The sequence below is a fragment of the Helianthus annuus genome, chromosome 3 (genome assembly GCF_002127325.2).
Source record: "Helianthus annuus cultivar XRQ/B chromosome 3, HanXRQr2.0-SUNRISE, whole genome shotgun sequence".
Taxonomy (NCBI): Eukaryota; Viridiplantae; Streptophyta; class Magnoliopsida; order Asterales; family Asteraceae; genus Helianthus; species Helianthus annuus.
In genome coordinates, this window is record NC_035435.2 from 153,456,949 (window position 1) to 153,471,185 (window position 14,237).

Sequence of the window (14,237 nt, forward strand, 5' to 3'; positions counted from 1 at the left end):
GTCGAGGTGCTGCTGATTCGTTTGTATATTTGGAGGGCTAGAGAGATTGCATATGGATTTTGGTAGAAAGTACTACAACGGCTGGGGTCATGAAAAAAGACAGGAAGAAGAATGGCGTGTGGCCAAGTACAAAGGCAGGAGACTGATCTATGAAGACAAAGATCGCAGCAGGACTCAAGTGAAGGAACCACAAAGAAAGCCTCCGATCAGAGAAACTGTCACAGCCCCCGATCCCTATCTCCCAGGAACGGGCGGCCGTGAGCCAGTTTCGGTGGTATCACATTTATTTATTCAATTTGGCAGCGGAAATTTTCATCAGGACCGTAGTTAGGAAATATTTTAATCAGAGTAAACCACCATGTTTATAACATTAAACATATGGGTAAAAACCCAAGTTTTCAATACACACGTTTCATAGGAGTAAATCCTATTTATTTAATAAAAACATCCATTTTATTCTTAGGTAACTTTATTGCCACTTTTCCAAGCCTTCAGTGCTGTCCAGCTGGCTTCTATTTGGCTTTCACATTTTGTTACCTGAAACGCGTTTTAAAAACATTTTGTCAGTGGGAAATACTGGTGAGTGATTCCCAGTTTAATCAAGTTTAAGTAAAAACCAATTTGCAGTATTGAGGGCACATCCGCAATTACATTTGTATCCAAGACATCACAATTAACATCAGTGGTACGGTCATACTCAACTTATGGGATGTTACCACGCCAGTAACCAATTTTGTATACAAAACCCCAACATACCCACTATAATTGTATTCTTTACAAATACTCAAAAACTGCTTTGTATATATTTAGTTAAGTGAGGTTTTGTGAGAACAGTAAACAAAAAGGTTTACAAAAAACGAATCAACTCACAAAAATGAGTTCATAAAAAGAAGGATCAACTCACATTGCTGTCTTAGGTGATTCTTTAGGGTTTCCTGGTGAATATCTATAATTTACACAAATGCACGTGTGTTAGTATAATAACCCATTTTAACATTAGTAATACCATCCCCGAGACGGTATTCCAACGACTACGTCGGGCAGAACCACGACAGCCGTTACGGAACCCTAGATCAATCGGGCAGCGTATCTAATACGTCTCCAGGGGTTATAATACTTACATCGTAGCAGAACCTCGCTATTTTAGGGGATATTGAACTCGGGTATAATGCCCACTATTTAAAAGTGTAGAGAGACAGAAAGAAAATGAACGAAAGCAGACTGAAGGCCGTTGCCTTCTATTTATAGTGCTGTAATTGAGTCCCCTCGCGGCCCGCGTGAAATTTGGGCCGGGCTCACGCGGCCCGCGTCAACTCCGGGTCAAAGCGTAGCTTGGTCCGGTCACTATGTAGCCTCGACACGCATCGAACACGTGGCCGCTCCGGGCTGTGCCACAAATCAGGACGCTCGCGGCCCGCCTTCACTTACCCAAACATGTACGCGGCCCGCATCAACTAAGGGTTTTGGCGATATCCTGGTACACACTCGCGCGGCCCGCTTTAACTTGAGGTGAGGCCCTACGCGGCCCGCCTCAACTTAATAATTATTGTTTTTATTTATTTTATATAGTATAATCTATTTTGGGGCTCGGTTTTCACATACGGGGTGCATATAAAGACACATTGAGATATTTAAAATATATTAGGGTGTCGGAAATATTATGAGGATGTCTGTTTTACCGAGGGTTGTTATATCCTCCCCACCTTGTTTTAGAGCTCGTCCTCGAGATCTACTGGAATAAGTGTGGATATTTCTTTTGCATTTCTGATTCTAATTCCCACGTGTATTCAGGTCCTCTTTTGGAGTCCCATTTCACTTTGACCAGAACTAGTCTTTTATGCTTGAGATTCTTAATCTTTCTATCTTCAATCTGTAGAGGCTTCTCCACAAACTTGAGTTGCTCATTAACCTCTATATCCTTAAGAGGTACTACGAGTGATTCATCAGCTAAACACTTTTTTTAAGATTGGATACATGAAACACATCATGTATTGCTGCCATTTCTTCTGGCAGTTGTAGCTGATAGGCTATAGGTCCTATTCTTTTAAGAATTTTGAAAGGTCCAATATACCTGGGACTAAGCTTTCCTCTTTTGATGAATCTTACTACTCCTTTCCAGGGAGAGACTTTCAATAATACTTTATCTCCTACTTGAAATTCTAATGGTTTGCGTCTGTTATCGGCATAACTCTTTTGTCGATCACGTGCTGTTTTCAGTCGTTCCTTGACTTGAATGATTTTATCAGTTGTTTCTTGTACTATCTCGGGTCCAGATAATTGTTTTTCCCCAATTTCTTCCCAACAGACTGGGGTTCTGCACTTTCGTCCATAAAGTGCTTCGAATGGTGCAGCATTGATACTTGTGTGATAACTGTTATTATAAGAAAATTCTATTAAAGGTATGTGTTCGTCCCAGTTACCTCCGAAATCAATTACACAAGCTCTAAGCATGTCCTCCATTGTCTGAATTGTCCTTTCGCTTTGTCCGTCTGTTTGAGGATGATAAGCTGTGCTTAGATTTAACCTGGTTCCCATTGCTTTTTGGAAACTTGACCAAAAATGAGAAGTAAAACGGCTATCTCTATCGGAAACAATTGATAAAGGAATGCCATGTAAAGAAACAATTTCATTTACATACAATTTGGCTAATTGTTCCATACTAAAGGTTTCCTTCATTGGTAAGAAATGAGCTGACTTGGTTAATCTATCTACAATCACCCAGATTGTATCATTACCTTTTCTTGTTTTAGGCAATTTGGTAACAAAATCCATTGTTATCAATTCCCATTTCCAAACTGGTATTTCTAATTGTTGTAATAATCCTGAGGGTTTCTGATGTTCAGCTTTAACTTGTGAGCAAGTTAAACATTTAGAAACATAAGCTGCTACATCCTTTTTCATTCCTATCCACCAGAAATTTTTCCTTAAATCCTGGTACATTTTATCATTTCCTGGATGCATCGTATATTTAGAATTATGAGCTTCTTCTAATATACGGTGACGTAAATTTCCTAATTTAGGTATCCACATTCTCTTTTTATGGAACCTCCAAATTCCATCTGTTCCTTGTTCTAATTCCTTAATCATTCCTTTTAACTTTTCAGTATCCTCCTTGATTACTGATTCTTGTGCTTTTCTAATCTGTTCGTTTAAATCTATTTGCAGATTTAATTTAAGAGAACGTACCCTTTTTGGTTTTTCGTGATATTTTCGACTTAAAGCATCAGCCACCACATTGGCTTTTCCTGCATGATACTGGATATCACAATCATAATCACTAAGCAATTCCATCCAGCGTCTCTGTCTCATATTCAATTCTTTTTGCCCGAAGACATATCTTAAACTCTTATGATCTGTGAATATGGTAAACTTACTACCATAAAGATAATGTCTCCAAATCTTAAGGGCAAAAATTATGGCTCCTAATTCCAAATCATGGGTCGAATAATTTCCTTCATGACTCTTAAGCTGTCTAGATGCATAAGCTATAACCTTTTGACGTTGCATCAATACGCATCCATAACCTAATTTAGAAGCGTCACAAAAGACTACAAAGTCTTCAGTTCCTTCTGGTAATGCTAGTATCGGTGCATGGGTTAATCTTTGCTTAAGGATTCTAAAGGCTTCTTCTTGTTTTGATCCCCATTCAAACTTAACAGATTTACAGGTTAACTTAGTTAAAGGAATGGCTATTCTAGAAAAATCTCGAATAAATCTTCTATAATAACCGGCCAATCCTAAGAAACTTCTAACTTCAGTTGGTGATTCTGGGGTTTTCCATTTGGTAATTGCCTCGATTTTTGTTGGATCTACATGAATTCCTTCATGGTTAACTAAATGTCCGAGGAATTGTACTTGTTCTAACCAAAACTCACACTTTGAAAATTTAGCATAAAGCTTCTCTTTTCTCAATAAACTTAAAAGTAAGTGCAAGTGCTTTGCATGCTCATCTTTACTTTTAGAGTAAATTAGAATATCATCTATGAAGACAATTATGAATTTATCCAAATATGGTTTACATATTCGGTTCATCATGCCCATAAATGCGGCTGGGGCATTGGTTAAACCAAATGGCATGACAGTAAATTCATAATGACCATACCTTGTTCTGAATGCGGTTTTAGGAATGTCCTCTTCCTGTACCTTTAATTGATGATATCCTGATCTTAAATCGATTTTAGAGAAAAATCGAGCTCCTTGAAGTTGATCAAACAAATCATCGATCCTCGGTAATGGGTACCGATTCTTAATCGTGACTTTGTTCAATTCACGGTAGTCAATGCACATACGCATTGATCCGTCCTTCTTCTTAACAAATAAAATCGGCGCTCCCCATGGCGATGAGCTTGGTTGTATGAATCCCTTCTCCAACAACTCGTCTAGTTGTTTCTTCAGTTCTTGCATTTCCGCGGGTGCCAAACGGTAAGGTGTTTTGGCAATCGGTGCTGTTCCTGGTAACAGATGAATTCTGAATTCAACTTCCCTGTCTGGCGGTAGTCCTGGCAATTCTTCTGGAAAGACATCTGAAAATTGGGATACTACTGGGATATCTTTTATTTCTTTTCCTTTAGTGTTAGTGATTATTGAAATCAAATACACTATAGACCCTTTTCTTATACAACTTGCAGTTTTCATCACAGAGATGAATTTAGTGGATCTAAAAGGTTTATCTCCTTTAATTGAGATCTTTTCACCTCTTTGTGATTTTAATTGAATTGTCTTTTGATAAAATACTGGCTTTATTGGCTATTAACCAATCCATTCCTAACACAACATCAAATCCAGCCAAATTCATTGGATACAGGTTTGCAATAAATTTTTGATTAAAAATTTCTATTTTTGCTCCCTGCAAGATTTCAGAAATCTGAACAGTTTCTCCATTTGCGGTTTCCACTAGACATTCTTGTGGTAGTTTAGTTAATGATTGATTTAGGAGTTTGCAAAATGAAGTATTAATAAAACTTTGGTTGGCACCAGAGTCAAATAATACTTTAGCAAAAATATCATTAACTAAAAACGTACCAGCAATTACGTCTGGAATCATCCTGGCTTCCTCTGTAGTTAGCACGAATGCTCTGGCATTTTTAGGATTTTTGTTGGTTGCAGCTGGAGCCAATTTCGGACAGTTTGTCCTAATGTGACCTTTTTCCCCACAATTGAAACACATTCCATTACTGGATTTCTTCTTGCAATTCTCTTCCTTGTGTCCTGGGGCCTTGCAAAAATTACAGTAAGTAGAGCATCTTCCAGAATGCTTCTTTCTGCAGGCTTTGCAGTAGGGTGCAGAGGTAGAACCTACATTCCTACGATTGGAATTCCCAGAACGGAATTCTTGAGTAAGCCTTTGGGTTAGGTTTCTCCTCTGGTCTTCTTCTCTAGTACGGATTAACTCATCTGTCAAGGTATTGGCTAGTTCTACAGCTTCTTCTATGGTTTGGGGTCTAGCTGCCTTGACTACATGTCTAATTTCTCCAATTAATCCCCAAATGTAACGGGAGATTAACACTGGTTCAGGTGATGCAAGGGTAGGTACTATCCTAGCATATTCAAAGAATGTGGTAGTGTAACCCTTACTGTCTACCCCGGTCATTCTTAGATTCAGAAACTTATTTGCTATTTGTTCTTTTTCATTGGGAGGGCAGAATTTCCTTTCCACCATATTCTTGAATTCTTCCCATTCCATATTATAAATCCTATCACTTCCTCTGGATTGGAGGATAGTGTTCCACCATTCTAAGGCTGCATTTTTAAACAGATTTGAAGCAAACATTATTTTATCTTCTTCAGCACACTTGCTTATTTTCAGAACTGCCTCAGTTTTCTCTATCCAGCGTAAAGCTGCAATGGGTCCTTCATTGCCCGAGAATTCTATTGGTTTGCAGGACCAGAATTCCTTGTAAGAACAACCATGTGGCATGGTTCTTCTTCTTTTGGGGACGGGCGCTTGAAGTATGGGTCCATTGTTCACGCTGTTTTCTGGTTCAGTTGGTCGCTTACTGCTATGCTTACTTTTATTATTCGCTTCCTGAACTGTTTGAATAATAAATGGCATCGCATCTATAATTCCCTGTGCCACAATATGCTGAACGGCACTATTATCCATTTGGTTTCCGTTGTTATTATTGTCCGAATTCTCATTAACCACGTTAATGTTACTCTGGTTATCGTTATTCAGATTTTCTTGATTTCCCGCGTCGGCCATCTGGATTTTAGACATTTACCAAATATTAATATCACAAATAATATTTATATATAGCCAATCACATGACACGCACTTTTTTAACCAAAAGCGTCGAGCATTGCGACTTTTACTCTTTTTATATAGTATGCATCAATACACACCAGTACAGAAATAAAATTTACAGTACCGACTGAAATGTAAAACTACAATACTAATAGTATGCATCCGTAGTTTTTTTTTTAACACATACACACATATTATATTATTATTACTACTACCGTATTGTCATCACGTTTACTGATATGGATTCATCCAGAAATCCATATTACGCTCATCGTATTTCCATACGAGGCGTTCTCCCACCTGTCGCATACGATCACTGCTTTCTAAAATTTCCTCCCCAAAAGTCCTAAGTTCCTGGACATTTTCTGCACTCATTGGGGGTGCAGGTTCTAGGACTGGGTTTGGAAACTGAGGTACGGGTTCCTGATACGGAGGCATAGGGGCTTGGTACGGGTATGGATTTTCTAAAATTTCCCTAACATATGCATCACTAATGTTGTAGGGATCTTGAGAATCTAACCCTGGGTAAGCTCCTAAGTTGGGTATTGGCACATTTTCCTGTATTGGGTTTTGTTGCACGTAGTCCCTAACATCGTCCCACCAGGGGTCGTAATTGTTTGGGTCTAGAGGATCAGGTGCAGGTACCCTAGGTATCTCCTCCGGGTTGTACTCAGGCATTTCTATCTGGTTTTCTATTTCCATGGGTTGATCAGGATTTTGTGGTTGTGGTGCTAGCATTTGTTCCAGGTTTGGGTCGGCAGCAGTGGTTGCTAAAATATGGATATTAGCGATACCCCTATTGAGCATATCCTGATTATAAGCATCAGTTTCTCTTTTTGCTGCGGCTAACACTCGCTGTTCCTGCAACTTTTTCATTCTTTTCCTACGCTCGTGCGCTCCCCTACTGAACCATCCCCTCTTTTTCTGAGGAAATGGCTCTTCAGACTGAGCCTTAAACACAAAGATTCCTTCTTCTGTGTCAGCAGAATACCCTGAGAGGGCAGGCTGAGAAGAGGAGGTGCCTTCGCTTCTAGGCGAACCAGACAGTTGACGATAAGCGTCAGAAGGTCCTTGGTCACTCATACTGTAAACTAACAAATAGTCAGATAACACATAGCAAGAAATACAATTATACACGTATTTCCATAGTTTATTTCCTAACACTTTGATGTCAGCAGAACACTTCTGTGGCTGAATCAGTGGCATAGCTCTGATACCACCTTCTGTCACAGCCCCCGATCCCTATCTCCCGGGAACGGGCGGCCGTGAGCCAGTTTCGGTGGTATCACATTTATTTATTCAATTTGGCAGCGGAAATTTTCATCAGGACCGTAGTTAGGAAATATTTTAATCAGAGTAAACCACCATGTTTATAACATTAAACATATGGGTAAAAACCCAAGTTTCCAATACACACGTTTCATAGGAGTAAATCCTATTTATTTAATAAAAACATCCATTTTATTCTTAGGTAACTTTATTGCCACTTTTCCAAGCCTTCAGTGCTGTCCAGCTGGCTTCTATTTGGCTTTCACATTTTGTTACCTGAAACGCGTTTTAAAAACATTTTGTCAGTGGGAAATACTGGTGAGTGATTCCCAGTTTAATCAAGTTTAAGTAAAAACCAATTTGCAGTATTGAGGGCACATCCGCAATTACATTTGTATCCAAGACATCGCAATTAACATCAGTGGTACGGTCATACTCAACTTATGGGATGTTACCACGCCAGTAACCAATTTTGTATACAAAACCCCAACATACCCACTATAATTGTATTCTTTACAAATACTCAAAAACTGCTTTGTATATATTTAGTTAAGTGAGGTTTTGTGAGAACAGTAAACAAAAAGGTTTACAAAAAACGAATCAACTCACAAAAATGAGTTCATAAAAAGAAGGATCAACTCACATTGCTGTCTTAGGTGATTCTTTAGGGTTTCCTGGTGAATATCACGTGTGTTAGTATAATAACCCATTTTAACATTAGTAATACCCTCCCCGAGACGGTATTCCAACGACTACGTCGGGCAGAACCACGACAGCCGTTACGGAACCCTAGATCAATCGGGCAGCGTATCTAATACGTCTCCAGGGGTTATAATACTTACATCGTAGCAGAACCTCGCTATTTTAGGGGATATTGAACTCGGGTATAATGCCCACTATTTAAAAGTGTAGAGAGACAGAAAGAAAATGAACGAAAGCAGACTGAAGGCCGTTGCCTTCTATTTATAGTGCTGTAATTGAGTCCCCTCGCGGCCCGCGTGAAATTTGGGCCGGGCTCACGCGGCCCGCGTCAACTCCGGGTCAAAGCGTAGCTTGGTCCGGTCACTATGTAGCCTCGACACGCATCGAACACGTGGCCGCTCCGGGCTGTGCCACAAATCAGGACGCTCGCGGCCCGCCTTCACTTACCCAAACATGTACGCGGCCCGCATCAACTAAGGGTTTTGGCGATATCCTGGTACACACTCGCGCGGCCCGCTTTAACTTGAGGTGAGGCCCTACGCGGCCCGCCTCAACTTAATAATTATTGTTTTTATTTATTTTATATAGTATAATCTATTTTGGGGCTCGGTTTTCACATACGGGGTGCATATAAAGACACATTGAGATATTTAAAATATATTAGGGTGTCGGAAATATTATGAGGATGTCTGTTTTACCGAGGGTTGTTATAGAAACTACGTACTTCATTGGCAATTTGCCGAAGGACTGTTCTAGTTATCTCTTATGGGATATCTTCCAGAACTTTGGGAACATGACAGATGCCTATGTTGCAAGGAAGAAAGATAGAGTGGGCAATACCTTTGGTTTCATCAGATTTACGGGGGTGAGAGATGTGCATGCATTGGGAGAAAGTTTGGGATCGGTTAAAATAGATAAAGTAAGAGTCTATGTCAACTTAGCAAAATTTGAAAAGGATAAAAACAAACCTGAGCCCATCAAACAGAAGGAACGCAGATTTGGTGATTATGATATGGCAAGAAATAAGCAACAGGTGCTGCCCAAAACATATATGCATCAACCACAGGGGGTAAGAACTAATGGCAATGAGGCGGGTAACAATCGACAACAACATCAAAAAAATGCTTGGTTTCCTAATAAACCTAATGGGAAGGCACAGGATGAAGTAGCAATGGAGGCCACGAAAACGAATATCGACACGGGTATTCGAGATCTGAAGGTACCAGAGGAGAACCTGGAGATTAAGTTGCAGGAGAGTGAGATATCAAAGGATTGGAGGAAGAGGTCGATCATTTGTGAGATAAAAGATCCCAACGACTTAAAAGATATACAAACAATAATGGAACTGGATGGCATCTCCGGGGTGTCTACAAAATACCTGGGTGGATTAAGAATTTTACTCGTCTTCAATAGTGAAAAGGAAACAGAAGCTGCTTTCAATTTGAAAAAAGACCAATGGTCTACATGGTGTTCATCGATTCAGCGATGGGAAGGACAGGAGGTTTCAATACAAAGGCTTGCATGGATCATCATCAGGGGGGTACCATTACAATTCTGGGGTCCAGATATTTTTAATCAGATTGGTAATTTGGTTGGAAAGGTGATCATTCCATCAAAGGCTTCCGTTGATGACACGGATCTCTCGTTTAACCTTGTTGGTGTTCTATCGGAAAAAGTTGGACGTATCAACAGCTTGTTAACATTAAGCTGGGGTGGTGAAGCCATCAAAATATGGATATCGGAATCGGAAGTTAATCAGAATCAGTGGACGGAAGTTCGCCGGAATAATGAATGGTCACCGGAATGGGGGGTTTGGAACTCCAAAAGTCTCTCATGTGGGAACTGGAACATCGTCATTGGGAAGTGAAGAGTCTAAAAGCAATAACGAGGTACTTGGGAAATCAAAAGAAGATGAAGGAAGTTCGGCTTGTAATTCGGCGGATGTGTGCGGGTCCACTGATGGTGGGAACATTCCAATACCAGGTTCCATCATTAATAATGTCCCACCACAGGTCAACGTTAACATTCAAAATAAAAATAATATTAATAATAATATATCGGATGATCCACGTAACACCCCCCCCCCCCCCCCCGCCCCCACCTATGCGGGCCCCTCGGCCCAGTAATGAGCCTGGCTCTGGATTGGGCCTTTATGATCTATTCAATGAGGAGGAAGTGGTAGAAGAAACACCACCATCAAAGCCCACTGAAGAAGTGAATGTTCATTCGTCTGACCCATTTAACTTAATGGATATAATTAATCAGGTGGCCCAAGAAGTGAAACAAAAGAAACTGGCGGCCCAACAAGATAAGGACATTGACCTTAACAACCTTCCATGCTCCTCTATCCATAGTGATGAAATTAGGTGTAATGTTCAACCTCCCCCATCTCAAATAAAACAAAGTCACAGAAAGAAAAAGCAGGTTTTTCCCTCGATGAAAATGAAAGATACCTTCTGGAACGGTAGAAATCATGAAAGCTCGAAAGGCAGAAGTAAATCAATTTCAGAATCTGGGGATCCATCGACATGTATGGGGGATGAGGATGCTGGCAATCGCCAAAAGATCTTCAAAGAAGTAAATGCAACTGTGGAAATTGGGGAAAAGGTCGGATTCAAAATCTCGGGATATGAAGACAGGGTCAGGAATCAAGTTGAAGATGTTCAGGCGACAAACCATTGCCAATGAATTTCTTAACCGCAAATATTAGGGGGGCAGGTGACTCTAGCAAGGCAGAGCACATCAGAAATCTCAAAAAAAAGAATAACCTTGGTTTTATCGCCATTCAGGAAACTCAGTTGTCGAACTCGTTGAATTTACAGGTCAGCAATTTCTGGGATAACACCTCTTTCGATTTCGATTTCACAGAAGCATCTGGTAGGTCTGGTGGGTTGCTAAGTATTTGGGACACGGGAATCTTTGTGAAGAACACGGTGGTGAAAAATAGATACTTCTTAGCAATTTTGGGGGAATTGTGTAATGGTGGAGGTGAGCTCTCGATAGTTAACATCTATGCTCCGCATGACCCAAATCAGAAGAAACAACTGTGGGAAGACTTACTGACTCTGATGGGCTCATACTCCGGGCCGTGGATTTTATTAGGTGACTTTAACTGTGTAAGGGAACCCGCGGAAAGGAAAAACTCGAAATACAACAAGCAGGAAGCAGAGGATTTCAATATGTTCATAAATGAAGCAGGTTTGTCAGAATACGCCATGCTTGGATGTGCTTTTACATATGTGACAGACGATGGGTCGAAATTCAGTAAAATTGACAGAGTTTTAGTTTGTCATTCATTTCTTTCTTTATGGCCTTCGGCAAAGTTATGGGGTTTGTCGAGATTTAAATCGGATCATAGGCCGTTGCTTTTGTTATGCAATGATTTGTCTTTTGGTAAAGCTCCCTTCAGATTTTTTAACTCATGGCTTAAAGAAGAAGGTATTGCGGATGTTGTTAAAAAGGCTTATGAGGGGGTTATGTGCTCGGATCTTCCGGATAAAACGCTAGCTGCCAAGTTGAAAGCGGTCAAAGTGGCTTTGAAACCATGGTGTGAGAAGATTAAAATGAGAGATAACAAGATGTTAGCCGAGCTTAGAAAAAAGGTGGAAGAGGTGGAACTAAAGGCCGAAACTGGGGTACTATCGGATCAGGAGGTTCGTGACAGGGAAATTTGGCTGAAATCGATCAACGAATTGGAGGATAATAGGTTGGAAGATTTAAAACAGAGAGCTAAAGTTAAATGGGCAGAAGATGGGGATGAAAACTCTGCATTCTTTCATGGTGTTATCAATGGACACCGAAAGAATAATAGGATCAATGGTTTGGAATTTGACGGGGTATGGATATCTCAACCAGATGAATTGAAGCTGAACATTCAAAGGTACTATGAATCTATTTTTTCTGAACACGAGTATGACAGGCCGAAGTTTATTAATAGTAGATTCAAGGTTTTAACCTTAGAACAATCGTCCATGCTTGTTAAAAGATTTTCTATAGATGAAATTAAGGAGGCGGTGTGGAATTGCGGGGGAGAAAAAACACCGGGCCCGGATGGCTTTACTTTTAGTTTCCTAAAAGAATTTTGGGACCTCTTCGAAAAGGACTTTGTTCGGGCGCTTGATTATTTCTATGTTCATGGCAAGCTGAATCGTGGATGTAATTCAAGCTTCATATCACTCATCCCCAAAATCAAAAACCCTCAAGTGATTAACAACTTTAGGCCTATCAATCTGATTGGCTGCATTTCGAAAGTTGTGACTAAGATCCTTGCTTGTAGGCTCAAAAAGGTTATGGACTTTCTGATCAGTGACGTCCAAACGGCTTACATAAAAGGTCGTAGCATTCTTGAAGGTCCACTAATTATCAATGAACTCATTTCTTGGGCGAAAAGTTGTAAAAGAAAGATGATGTTATTTAAAGTGGACTTCGAGAAAGCGTTTGATTCGATAAGTTGGGAATTCATGGAATCGGTGATGACTCAAATGAAATTTCCAGCTCTTTGGAGGAAATGGGTGTTGGGTATATTGAAATCGGCCAGAAGCTCAATCCTAGTGAATGGTTCACCAACCGCAGAATTTGAAATTCATAGGGGAGTTAGACAGGGGGATCCCCTTTCTCCTCTTTTATTTATCTTAGCAATGGAAGCATTACATTTAGCAACGGAATCTGCAGTCGAACAGGGCATATTCAAAGGAATTAAAACACCAGGAACGGGTCCTACACTATCACATCTTCTATATGCAGACGATGCTCTTTTTGTAGGTGAGTGGTCGGAAGAGAACTTTCAAAATCTTGCAAGAATACTAAGATGTTTCCATTTATCATCGGGTCTAAAGGTGAACTTTCATAAAAGTAAGGTGTTCGGTGTGGGTGTGGGAAACGGGGATGTCGCGGAGATGGCTAAAATACTTGGATGTGAAAAGGGTTTGCTACCATTCTCCTATCTTGGTTTGCCGGTTGGATCAAATATGGGATTGGTAAAAAATTGGAAACCTGTCATTGATCGATTCGAAAACAAACTCACATTATGGAAAGCAAAGACAATGTCATTTGGCGGTAGATCGACACTCATAAAGGCAGTACTAGGTAACCTTCCGACTTACTATTTCTCTTTATTTAATGCTCCGGTACATGTCATTAAATACTTAGAGAAAGTAAGACGTAAATTCTTATGGGGGGGTTGCTCGGATAATAATAAGACGTGTTGGGTACCATGGTTCAAAGTTGTGGCACCAAAAAAACAAGGGGGTTTAGGTATTGGGAGCTTGGCGTCCATGAATAAAGCCATGATGGTGAAATGGATAGTTAAATTTAGAAATGAACCCACTCACTTATGGTCGAGGGTAATTAAGGCTATTCACGGGAGGAATCGAAACTACCCATCAATTCCTTTGATGAAAACAGTGAGTGGCGTCTGGAAAAATATATTACAGCTAAGCAAGGGTGCAGATCTTAATGTATCAGAAGTAGACAACAAGATGGAGGTTCAGTTGGGTCGCGGGAATAGAACTTTTTTCTGGTTAGATAAATGGGCAGGTGACTTCGTATTAAAAGATCAATTTCCTCAACTATTTGCATTGGAATCAGAGAAGTATTGTTTGGTTCAACAGCGTTATTCACTGGAGGATGGGCTCACTAAATGGAATTGGGGCGGGGACTCTCTGATTCCTCAGTCGGAGATTTCTAACATGTGGGTGGAATGTGTCAATCGGCTGCGGAACGTGCAACTAAGTAAGAAATCGGATATATGGCTCTGGAAACAAGAGGATCAACGAGAAGAGTTCAAAGTCGGAAAATTGCGGTCACAATTAGACGAGATTGGCGTGATTCCAGAAACGAAGGTTCTGAGGTGGCTTAACTGGATTCCAACGAAGATAAACTGCTTTCTTTGGAGGGTGGTTCTGGACCGGATTCCAACTAGAGATGCTCTAGCAATCAGAAACATATATATCCCTTCGCAAGTATGTGTCTTATGTAATATTCAGAATGAATCGGTGGACCACTTGTTAATCTCCTGTCAATA